Source organism: Strongylocentrotus purpuratus, unplaced genomic scaffold (assembly GCF_000002235.5).
Source record: "Strongylocentrotus purpuratus isolate Spur 01 unplaced genomic scaffold, Spur_5.0 spur5_scaffold_3, whole genome shotgun sequence".
NCBI classification, from domain to species: Eukaryota; Metazoa; Echinodermata; class Echinoidea; order Camarodonta; family Strongylocentrotidae; genus Strongylocentrotus; species Strongylocentrotus purpuratus.
The window spans coordinates 36,920,879-36,934,547 of NW_022145609.1; positions in this window are offsets into that span (position 1 = coordinate 36,920,879).

A 13,669-nucleotide genomic window follows, 5' to 3' on the forward strand; every position below is an offset into this window, starting at 1 on the left:
GTATACAAACACGCACACACACACCCACCCCACCCTGACACACACCCACATCCACACCCACCCACACCTCACACACACCCCACCCCTCACACACACCCCACCCCTCACAAACACACAAACATCTAGCACGAACATCACATAAAGTACACTGCCACATTTGTATAATGCATGACCCAAACACAAATTTGAGACTTTTCAATTTAGTTGGAGTCAGGTGACTTGTCACATGACTAGTGCCATGTCCTTCACATTCACCATGGAAACAAGCATCTGAGAGCTAGACCCTTGGTTAACTGGCTACCACATCATGTAATTGATATATACAACAGGTAAGATAAAAGCTATGTTTGAAAGTTCTGTTAGAATATGCAAGTATGACAACATTTGATTTCTTGTATAATCTACCTAAGATATGAACATATCCTGATGTGCTTGTGTGGTAGTTTTAATAAAGTCATTCTAGATCTACAGTCCCACATATTACTTTGCAAGTGCAGTATTTTATCAACATATGGCATGTTAAATGAATACATTATTTTCATCATGACTCTATGCAGTTGAAATATTAAGGTTATCCAGTATATTATTACACTAGATTATAATATAATACTGTTTTCACACTGGCAATATTTTGCTTAACCCCGTACTATAGGTGGGGTTAATGGGGGGTTTAGCCCCACCTATAGTACGGGGTTAAGCCTATTCCACTTTCTGTTCAGACTGGTTTTTACCAAAGTGGGCTAAAGTTGGCTAACCCCACCTATAGTACGGGGTTAACTAACCCTGCAAAATAGCAGGGCTAACTCCGCAATTGTGGTGCTAACTCCTGCTAACCCCGCAATTGCGGTGCTAAGCAAATGAATGAGAACAGAAACGAAAAATAGTCCAGTACTACGCAATGGAGCGTATCGCAGCTGGCCAGATGCGAAGTATGTCCAATCATAACATTAACGATATCCGGGGTTAACGAAATGCAGTGAGAACAGCGGGAATTTTCTTATTCCGGAATAGGCGCTAGTACGGGACAAAAAACATCGTGTGTGAAAAGCCAAAACAAATAGTCCGGGGTTAAGGATAGTACGGGGCTAAGCAAAGTACGGGGTTAAGCAAAACCAGTGTGAAAAGAGTATAAATGTTATAAAGTGAATGTAGAGCTAAGAAGGTTAAATTTATTTGTTATTTTGATAGCCCTAATCAAGTTCAGTTGAAAGACAAAACAGAAAAAGTGACACTTCAAGTACTTGCCCTTTTACATTACTATTACATTGTAGTTTTGCATAGATTAATTAAGATACAATTACATTTTATTTTTTATACAATTATTTTCCTAGGTAGTGATCTACATAATGGAGGAAGTATGCATTATCTGCCAAACAAGCGGATTAAAATCGCTGATCCTCTCATCAATAGTAGAAAGTTTCCGCATTGCAAGCCGTCTAAGGGGAGATGGCGTGAGTGATCTTTTTGAAACCGATGCAGAATCGTTCAGATGCCACAAAAACTGCATTAGCACATACTGCTCTAAAGACCATATCCAGAGATTCTTGAAGAGGAAGAACAGTGGTGAAAAAGCATCAGATCAATCAAACGCCCCAAAGCGATTGCGGGGAAGGGCAAGAGAATTTAACTTTCTTAAGCAATGTCTTTTCTGTGGAGAAGAATGTGAATTGGAACGGTCTAGAAAGAATCCAAGTCGATGGAGGAAAGCATACTTGTGCCGAACTGCGTATAGCAATGACAAGACCGCTTGGAAAGATAATATTCTGGAACATGCCATAAAACGAGGTGATACTTGGAGTAGTGATGTTGCATTTAGAACCAATAGTGCATTGAGTGATCTCCATGCAGCAGAAGCACGGTACCACAAGGACTGCATGGTAAAGTTTTTCAGCAACAAACCTGCAGCAAACACAGACGGCTTGATGGAAAGAGCTTTGGACGAACTAATCACTGAAATGACATCCGACCACTCTCGCATCTGGAACAGTAGAGAACTGCATAATTTATATCAGCACCTGGGGGGAAAGAACCTATCTCGACGTGCGCTCATTGATTACCTAAAAGATGCTCTTTTTCCGGACATCCTGGTACTCACATCGCCTGGTGTCTCTTCAATCATTGTATTCAAGAACAACGCATCATCCCGACTTCGTATTGAAGATGATGGTGAGGATGAATTTCTTGGACGAGCTATCGCAAGACTTTCCAAGAAGATTAAAGCAGAGTGCCTTCACCATCAACCTGATCCTTATACATATCCAACAAGACTGACCACACACTTAGTATCAGGTAAATATTACACTGTTTATAATATTCACACGGTTTCGTTTTTTGGGATGTATGTTATAACAAATTTCAATGACAGTTTCTGCATTGTCTCACCTGGTAGTTACGATACAGTTTCGGGGATTACATGATTATCATACGTGTCCAGAAAATTAATTACCAGCCACAGAAATGCCCCACCGTGGTTAGGATTGGGATTAGTGTTGGGCTGGAATTCCAGCAAAATGACTTTATACTGTTTTCTTTACTGTTTTTATTTACTTTGCCAAAATATCTTATTCATGTATTTATGGGAACAAAATTTTCTCCATTTCGTTTTCTTGGCAGATGTATGCAGTGAGACATTACTTGCTCTGCTTGCTGGAATAGACCCAAAGCTGGACTCCACTCTGCAGGCCGTGATGTTCAGTCACATTGTTCTTGGTGTTGTGAGTGGGTATGCAACATCTCTTCAACTTGGGCTCAGTGTGCTTCTTAACAAGCAGAGAAGTGTAATGGAGCAGTTTCATAACTATTTGTAACATCTTCATGCAATGAATTGCGCCGTTTCAGAATATCTGCTGCAGCAGAAATGGCAAAGGATAGGGGATTAACAGAGTTTGAGAGTAAAGATGGCCTCGTTCAAGTTGTCGCTGACAATTTTGATGCCCAGATCTCCTCCCCTAATGGACAAAAGTCTACTCATGGCTTAGCCATGGTGATCACCCAAACAGGAAGAAAGAACCCTACCTCATCTCATGACGGCAAACAAGTACCAAGAATAAAGCGACTGAAATGGGAGGAGACAAAAGCAACCAAGTTGTCCCTGGGAGAAGTACAAGTTCAGCGCAACCGGGGGAACAAAAAGGCTGAGATGCCGAGACAGTTTGCCCAACGATTTGTTCCAAAGCTGTCTATGCTTGCAAGTATGCAACTCTCCAAGAACAGAGCAGCAGCAAAAGATCTTGCTTTCCTACAGGCCGTGACAAGAAACGAGGATTGCCCAGAATTTAGCGGTTTCAATACTAAGCATGCACGAGACAGTGGACAGCAACCGAGGCCCAAGACTACAGTAGTGTACACTCCATTCTTGGATATGACACCAGCAGAACCTGACACAATGATGACGGCAATGGTACAGGCACAGTTCCTGACATCACTTACAGGTCAAGAATGGACCATTCTTACGTGTGATCAGCAACTCTACCAAGTGATGGTAAACATAGTCTGGGCTAACCAAGACAGATTTGCCAAGTTTGTACCCAGACTAGGTGGCATGCACATGATAATGAGTTTTCTAGGAAGTATCGGCTATTTGATGTCGGGAAGTGGGCTCGAAGACATACTGAAGTCACGATTTGCTGGAGTTCCAAAACTTCTGTCTAGGAAGAAGTTCCCACAGAATTTCAGGGCGCTTCGACTTGTCATTGAGGAGATATTAAGATCAGTACTGGAAGACCACCAATTCACTGACTTTGACGAGTTGATTGAAGTAGCCAGCAAGCAAAGGAGTCGAACTACAAAGTTGTGGATGAACTGTCTTGTAAAGCCCATGCTCATCTGTATGGCTTTTGTTAGAGCTGAGAGGGAGGGTGACTGGTCTCTCCATCTGCAAGCTGTCGAAGAAATGCTTCCCTATTTCTTTGCTTCAGGGCATACCAATTATGCACGCTATGGGCTGTACTATCTCCGCTCCATGCAACGTTTGCCACCAGCATTACTGAAGCAGTTCTTAGATGGAGAACATGTGATGCACCATCAGGATGGCATTTGGAACGGCATCTGGTCGGATATGTACATTGAAACGACGTACAAGCGCTATGGAAAGGGACCTTCTGGCATCATCGGATCCACTTTGAACGAGTCTACCCTTGCTATCTGGGCTTTGTCTCTCAGCCTCTTTGGACAACTGAAGAATGACTTGGAATCCATGCAAGAAGGGGAAGATCAGAAAGTTGTCACTTGTCACAAAGAAGAGAGTCTCAAAAGAATCAAATCAGATGCGGCTGACAGAAAGGGAATTGGAGAGGCGCTATCGACATGTATAGATGTATTTGACAGTGAGAAGCATCCTCCTTCAAGCCTGGTGAACATCTACACTGGACAGGTTGTGGATGATCCAGTAGTAAATGCCGATGATGCAATCAAGATTGGAACTGATCAGATGAACGAATACGAAAGAAAGTTGCCGAAGGGGTTCCATGACACAATAAAGAGGAGAGTCAAAGGAATGGCAAAGGCTTCTGATATGTCATCAAGAGGTGAGGTATCTATAGTTACCAATACAGAGATGATCTACGCCCGGGTAATCGGGATCATGGCATCATCAAGAGAAGCGATTTCAACCAAAACCTTATTCTCCTATGAATTGGCTCCCTATCCACCCGCACTGTTTGACAAGAATGGTGATGCACGTTCCACAAGTAAGTCCGTCTTGAAGTCAAGGATCAAGGTTGAGTGTAGTCAACGAAGTGCAGAGGTGCCAGATGTTATCATTCTTGATGGATGTGCTCTTCTTTGGACCGTTCCTTGGCCTGCGTCTCCAGCAAAGGTGTGTACCTTTGTAGATGTTGCTGTAGCAACGTTCATGAAATATGCAGACAGTTGTCCAGTTCTTCATGTTTTTTTTGACAGATACTACGAGAGCAGCATCAAGTCCTGTTGCCGAACAGCACGTGCAAAAGGTTGCAGCCGTGTATACAAGCTGAACAGTGAGTCACCACTGCCAAAGCAGAACGTCATCCTAAATGTAACTGCAAACAAGCAACAAGTCATCAAGATGATCGTAGATCAGTTGTGTTCCATGCAAGTACCAGAGGGCAAACGATTGATCGTAACTGGACCTGATCCGCATCCAATTGCTGTTGGTGTTGGTGCACTTGAAGAAGAGGTGAAACACGAAGAGGCAGATGTAATAATGGTCTACCACATGATAAAGGAGGCCAAGAATGGTCATTCACCTATCAAAGTTGTGTGCGATGACACAGATGTTCTGGTCATTCTTGCACACCATCTACATTTCCTAACCAATGGTATACCACACACAACAAAGGTAGTAATGGAATCAACGTCTCGCACTCGAAAAGTCATAGATGTCAATGAGGTCATCAAGAAACACACGAAGACCATGCCCAATCTACTTGGAGCCCATGCATTGACTGGATGCGATACTGTTTCCTGTTTCTACGGAGTAGGAAAGGCGTCTGCACCCAAGAATTTGGAGCCCTATCCTGATTCTCTACTCCTTGGTAATACTGAAACGCCTCTCGATGAAGTAATATAATCCTGCTTGAGATACGTGGCATCCCTGTACCGAGAAGAACCAAATGACTCTCTAGACACAATGCGAAGAAACATTTTCACAAGGAAGGCTGGTGGCAAGCGCCTAGTACCTCCCAAATTAATGAGTCTTCCACCAACTATGGCCGCTTTTCGGCCACATTGCCAGCGTGCCCATTATCAAGTAGCCTTGTGGGTGGCTGCTGGCAAGCCAGTACCCCCAGCCCTAGACCCATTGAAGAATGGATGGAGGATGAAGTCTTCTATGATTCAACCAGTCTATCTCGGAAATGATCAGCCAGTCGCACCGGGAGAAGTCCTCAATATCATTAAGTGTGGGTGTAAGAGCGACTGCAGAACAGCCCAGTGCAGCTGCACCAAATCGTCGTTGGCATGCTCGGAATTTTGCCGCTGTAAGGGCGATGTCCACTGCCAAAATCCAATGAACAAGACATCAGAAGAGAGTAACAGTGACAGTGACATTAGCAGTTGTGAAACCTAATAATATTTGACATCGTTCGGCTCTGCTACTATGGAGGTAAGACTAGAAAGACTTCAATATTATTATGGTAAATGATTGTCTATAATGGACAAAGATATGGTTTACAATGAATATCTATATCATCTATATGCTCATTTATTCATTATTTTATTTATACGTATATATAACTTTCCCATTACACAAAGTAAACTTTGTTGTTTTCTAGCTAGCCTGCTGGGTTCACTATACCGGTATCGACTACAAAAATAATAATCGTATTTTGCGTAAAATGCTCAAGGTTTCGCGTATGGCACTCATCGGATTCGGACTCAGCACCCTCGAATTGACAAGAAAACATCAAATAACCTTTTAAATAGACATAGAATAAGCGTTTTCATGATTTTGGCGGCCATTTTGACGGCCATTTTTGGCGGCCATTTTGAATTTTTCGCGTTTTACGAAAAATGCTCAAGGTTTCGCGTCTGGCACTCATCGGATTCGGATTCAGCACCCTCGAATTGACAAGAAAACATCAAATAATCTTTTAAATGGCCATATAATAAGCTTTTTTATGATTTGGCGGCCATTTTGGCGGCCATTTTGAATTTTTCGCATTTTACGAGAAATGCTCAAAGTTTCGCGTCTGGCACTCATCGGATTCGGATTCAGCACCCTCGATTCGACAAGAAAATATCAAATAACCTTTAAAATGGCCATATAATGAGCGTTTTCATGATTTGGCGGCCATTTTGGCGGCCATTTTGAATTTTCGCGTTTTACGAAAAATGCTCAAGGTTTCTCTCAATGCTTTATCAGTCAATGGCTTCATAAACGAATAATTTTGGCAGAAAGGGAATAACATTGCTGAGATCATTACATGTTTCATGTGTGTTTCTATTTGGCAACGAAGTGAACGCTAATCAGTATACGCTGTTAGAAAAAAAAGTTGCATGTAGGTAACTGCTGGTTGTTAAAAGAATTATCCGAATCTAGGCAATGTTTAAAAATCAGCGCCACAGGTTTTGACCATTCTAGGGGCAATTTACTTACAACATATATATTTCATACCATCAAGCAATACATGTTGGGGTGATATTTTGAAAACTTCTGATTTTTAGAATACTGAATTAGAGGTATTGTATGTTAAGAGTATTTCAACCCACAAATGAACCTTCAACAACGACTTTCTCGGATCCAGTACTCCAGTTTGTACATACAAATTGACATAGGCAGACAAAGGTTAATTTTGTACAGAATTTAAAATATCTGTGGATGTTTGGGGCGATTTGAACCATGTGCTAATTACGAATCGGTCTATACATATTCTACGCAGATCGATTTAATTGTTGTATTATATGTAACCAGGCATTTTCACCTTTTTTCCCAGTCATACCAATGAGACCGATACCATACTGACTATTCATCTCCCCTACCCGTATTATTAAAATCCCTTTCAAATACATGAAGAAAAATTCTAGCCTTTGTAACCCCTTTCCTCTTACTGGAAAATATACATTTCCGATGTATCGTCATTTCCAGGGGGCAGAGTACTCGGAAGCTCAGGGGTTTTAGGCACTTAATCACGGTCAGATGAGTTTTTTTTTTCTCTCTCTCTTTTTTCCAATTTCTCTTTAATCCACTTTTTCAAAAACAGTGGGGGACCACGAACCCCTCGAGCCACGCCGTTCTTTGGGCCCAAGTAGACCTCTAAATAAGCATTTTTCTTGTATGACTGTTAATTAAGGAATTTGTCATTTTCCAACAAACGCAAAAAAGAATAATTTACCCCCCCCCCCCCCCCCCCCCCCCCCGATCTACACCTTGTTAGCGGGAAAATCGTTACTGATCTCCCCTACCTTTCTTCCTTCCCTCTCTCTCCTTTTCCCTCTCTATTTCCTTTCTTCTCTCTCTCTCTCTCTCTCTTTTAAGTTTTCTGGGGAAAGTCAAGGGCCTTTCGCCCCCCCCCCCCCCCGATCCACGCGATGTGGGCGGGATTAATCGCAACTGATCTCCCCTTCTTTTCAACATTTTCTGTTCTTCTTCCTCTTTTTTGTTCCCTTTTAGCTCTCCTCTTTTCCTTTCCCTTCCTTCTCTTTTTTTTTTGGCGGGGCGGGGGGGTGGGAGGAGGAAAGGGCCTTTTGCCCCCCCCCCCCCCCGATCAACAACTTATTGGCGGGAAAACTGCAACCAATATCCCCATTTTTTCTGTTCTTTTCCTCTTTTTTTCCTTCCCTTTACTTCCTTCTTTCTCATTTTTGGATGGGGATGGAGGCAACAGCCTGGGAGGCAAGGCGCTTTCGCCCCCCCCCCCCGTTCTTCTTATTTGTTCCCCTTTTCTTTACTTTTCCTTTTTTTTTTCTTTCCCTTTTTCTCGTCTTTTCTTTTCTCTTCTTTTCCTTCTCTCTCTCTCTCTCTTTTTCACAGAGGGGGGGGGGTGCCAAGGCTCGCTCGGCCCCTCCCCTGGATCAAACGCGATGATCTAGACCGCAATTTTTTATCTTTCTCTGTCCCTTTCTTCTTTCTCTATTTTTTCTTTTTTTTCTCTATTATATGTTAGTATTCGTGTGTGTGGGTGTGTTTGTTTGTGTGTGTGACCGACTGAGTGTGACTCTTTTTGAGGGGTCACCTAAAGGCTCTCCACATTGGCTGGTGCATACATACTACAAAATAAGGTAAACATATACGTGAATGTGTAACTAAATTGAACTCTCACATTAGGTACATGTGAGAGAGAACAGAAGCGAATAATTTCGTGTCATACAATAATGCCATGCATTAAAAATAATCTGTTCGGACTACATTTATTGTAACTTGTTATTGATTCAAAGTTTTATGAAACAGGGCCCATGTCCCCATTTCTCTCCTAGGTATGGAGTGACAAAGATAGATTAACGCCTTGCCAGAGGACATTAGTACCGTGTCGGGGATCGAACCCTCGACTTTTGTATTTTAATATACTAAGACAACACAATCACAAACTCATACACGTATAAACACATTTTCATTTTAAATTTCACCTTAGATATTTATTGTGAGGCCGCCGTCCTAGTCAAGCATCGCTTGCGATCTCCTGCTCTTTCTCCACAGAAAGTTCGTTCAATTCCATAAATTCATAATAATATTTTATATAAATATTAAGTTTCGTTATAGTATACATGTATATAAATAACATTTAGGCATGAAGTTTATATTTCTTTGTTATTCAGTTATTGTCTTTGGATAATGCAGAAATAAATAAATTCAAAAGTCTATTGCTAAGACCAGTCGACGTCGACACCTCTCAGGAGTCATCATGAGATTCCACTTAACCTCAATCTGTAAGCATGGACATATGCAAGTAGTGTCGATAGCCTGTCACACCTAACTGCACAAAGGCTTTATCGCGAGAAGGACGGCTAAAACTATTAATGGTGTTCCAAAGAACTAAGTAAGTAGTCCTGTCTATGGTATCGAAACCGCTTTCACCATTTAACACGTACAACCAGGACGACTACGAGTCATCAAGGTAATTTAACAGGACCTCGTTATTTAGTCATGGACGTCTGCGATATGTTTCAAAATCCTAAATGCAAGGCGGTTGCTTCTCGACGAGGACGGCTAAACTCTTCTTTTTCTTCAAAATAATCTGCCTCCTTCACTGCTGAAGATTCTTGCAGATGTGTGCGAGTGCATGTGTGTGGCGACATGGGGATGTCCAGGTGTGCAGGTGAGAGGTGTATATATACATAGTGCCAGTAAAAAAAATTGCCGGAATTTACTTCCCCCCAGTCTTTAGTTGTCTCTGGAAGGCTTCCACTGATGGAGCCAGGACAACCCCAAGAGGGAGAGCGTTCCACTGTCGAACAGTGCGAGGAAAGAAGGAGTGAATATGTTGCTCTGTTCGTGACTGCATGACACGATAACAGTAAGGACGAGACGATCTTGTAGTTCTTACGACTGTTGCCAGTTGGATGTAGTGGCGGATGTCAAAGTCAACCAAAGAGTAGTGTATCTTGTACAGTAAGGTGAGACGTTGATGCTCTCTTCTCTTCTGGAGAGAGGTCCATCCAAGTTGACGCAGCATGTCAGAGACGCTAGATGTATGATGATAGCGGTTGAGAACATATCTCGCTGCTCGTCTCTGGACCATCTCCGACTGGTTTACACATCTGATGGTGTGTGGATCCCAGACAGTACTCCCATACTCAAGAAGAGGGCGAACGAGAGCCTGGTATGCAGTAGTCTTAAGCCGTTGATGACGTATGACCATCCAGAACAACTTGCTGCTTACGGTTGGAGAGAAAACTGGATATCCAGTCAATGTTGTGGCCTCTCACACCATAGTATTCCATCTTCTTCAGAAGCCTCTGGTGACCAACCTTGTCGAAGGCTTTACTGAAGTCTGTGATAACTATGTCCGTCTGATTGTTGTCCTCCATGTTGTTCAAGAGGTCGGTGACAAAGCCAGTCAGTTGGAGTTCACACGACTTCTTAGCTTGAAAACCATGTTGAAGTGGGCGGAGGATACTGTTTCTGCGCGCATGACCCATGATGTTACTTGCAAATATGTGCTCCATCATTTTGCAGATGATACTTGTGAGAGAGATTGGGCGATAATTCTCAGGATCTGTTTTATCTCCCTTCTTGTAGATGGGGACCACGTTCGCAAGGCGCCAATCATCTGGAACTTCACTGGTCCTGTATGAGACTTCAAAGATGGCACGCAGAGATGGAGCTACCACTCTTGAAAGCTTGTAGAGTACCAATGCTGGTATTCCATCTGGTCCCGGGGCTTTCCGGACTTTCAACTTCTTTAACATCTTAACAATGCCTTCGGTTGAGATGTGGATGTCTGGCATGGAGTCATACGGAGATGTTTCAGGAAGGAGATCAGCGGGAACATCAGTTTCATTGGTGAAAGCCATCTTGAATTGTTTGTTCAGTGCTTCAGCCTTGTCCTGGGGGTTAGTGATAGTATGCTCATCAGTTTTCAGAGTATGTATCCCACAGCGGTCAGTACGATTGTTCTTCACAAACTTCCAGAACCTCTTCATTCCCTCGTACTCATTGGGTCCATCAGCAGTGAAGATTGACTCCAGATGGCTCCAATATGCCTTTCTTGATTCTGCTTGGATGAGGTGTTTCAAATGCTGCAATTCTGTCTCAAGCGGGAAAGGGACCAGCATGTTCTGTTTCCTGAGCTTGCTTATGTAACCTATCTCTCTTATAGATTTCAATTTTTTCAATTTCATTTATTTCCACAGATTCATAAAAGACAGTGTAAATTACAATCAAATATAAAAGCATTACAACAAAAGATGAACCTGCAGAGGGGGTGATCAAAAACCACAGAGGTTTATTGGGGATCATCCCCTGCTTAAAATTACAATATAAAAATACAATAGTTTTTTTTTAATTAAACAATAACACATACATGTACAAAAACATATATAGATATTACATGCACATCTATGCGTGGGGTGAGTAGTAGTGGGTTGGTGGTACCAAGAAATACAATATAAAGAGGAAATGAATGATATACAGGAAAGAAATATTGAGAACAATAGAAAGAAACATTGAGAACAATAGAAAGAAACACCGTACAAACTATATCTTAAGAGTTGGATACGAGATCAAATATTGTTTCAACTTTGACTTGAAAGAATAAAGTGATGAGCAGCTGAAAATATCATTGGGAAGTAAATTCCATAGTGATGGTCCACTAAAATAAATGTTCCTTTGAATAAAAGTTGTTTTAACAGAGGGCAAATGAAATTTATTTGAACTTCTCGTTTCATAAGAGTGAATTTCAGCATTAACAATGAACATCTCATTAAAAATACATGGTAGCTGATTTTTCTTGAAAAGAAACATAAATTGAGCAAGTTGCATATAATATAGAGATTTCACATTCAAAATATTCAGGCGTTTATACAAGGGTGCAGTATGTGCAAGATAAGTAGAGTTTGTTATTGCACGAACAGCCTTTTTCTGTAAAATCTGCAAACGGTTCGTTAAGGTAATTAAACATCCACCCCAAGCTAAGACAGCATATGAAAAATGTATTGTATAAATTCATTAATATTTTTTTGGGGAGCAGTTTATTCACACTATAAATAACTTCCAGTACACTGGCAATTTTTGAAGATATGTAACTGACATGACTTTTCCAAGTAAGGTACTCATCTATGTAAACTCCTAAAAATTTATTTGAATTAACTCTGGTGAGTAACACATTATCAAATTTTACATTCAATTCATTAAAATCACCTCCAACCTTTCTTCTCCTGAATACAATATAATTAGTTTTATTCATATTAACAACAAGTTTATTAGCAGTGAACCATTTGCAAACTTTACTCAGTTCTTGGTTTAAAACCTCATTTAAATTTTGCACAGTTTTACCTGATAATAATATATTGGTGTCATCAGCAAATAAAACAAAATTAAGCTTGTCAGACACAAAGTGAAGATCATTTATAAACAACAAAAACAATAAAGGAGCAAGAACACTGCCTTGGGGTGCTCCTGTTGAAAGGATCTTGAAAGGATCTGTGACTGAGAACAAACATTATTAAATTTAACAAACTGTTTCCTATTCAAAAGGTAATTTTTGAACCATTTGAGAGGAGTTCCCCGTATGCCATAAAATGATAGCTTTTGTAACAAAATAGAATGGTTAATACAGTCGAACGCTTTAGATAAATCAAGGAATATACCAACTGGAATTAGCTTATTTTCCAATGCCTGAGTAACAAGATTTAAAAATTCAATTAGAGCCATGGATGTTGAGTGTTTTTCACGAAATCCAAATTGTTTAGCATATAAAATATCATTCTTATTCAAGTAGTTAATGAGACGTTTGTAGACCAATTTTTCTAATATTTTTGAAAAGATTGGCAAGATAGAAATAGGTCGATAATTTTCTATTTTTTCTTTACAAAGATTCTTATGAAGGGGTATTACTTTTGCTAACTTTAATTGATCTGGAAGTTGTCCTGAAATAAAAGACTCATTAAAAATATGACAAAGGTGTTTGGCATAAACATGTATAGTTTTCTTAACAATCTCTGGTTCAATATCATCATGTCCGGCACTTTTATTTGCTTTAAAACTACGAACAATCTCGACAATTTCTCCCTCAGTAATAGGTTTTAAGAAAAAAAGAATTGGAATAATTACCTTGTAAAAAACAATTAAAGTCATTTATGGAAGAGCATTGATTGCCTAGTGAGGTTCCAATAGAAACAAAATAGTCATTGAACAACTCTGTAATTCTTATATTGTCATAAATTTTGTCACCTTCATTTAAAATAAATTCAGGACGGACACCCTGGGGTTTCCTCATTATTATTTCATTAATGTACTTCCAAGTCTTTTGCATATTGCCTCTCACGGACTGAAACTTATTTAAATAATATTCTTTTTTAACATATCTTATATCTTTATTCAGCTTATTCCGAAATGTTTTAAAATTACGTTCTCTCTCTAGTGATGGTTTGGAAAGATATTTTTACACAATCTATTCTTCTTTTTACACCGTTTTTTAATTTCGTTAGTAATCCATAGTTTAACACTTTTCCTTTCCTTAATTGTAATCTTTTTAAGTGGAAAACAGGAATCATATATGTTTTTAAAAGCATTCATGAATAGATTATACTTCAT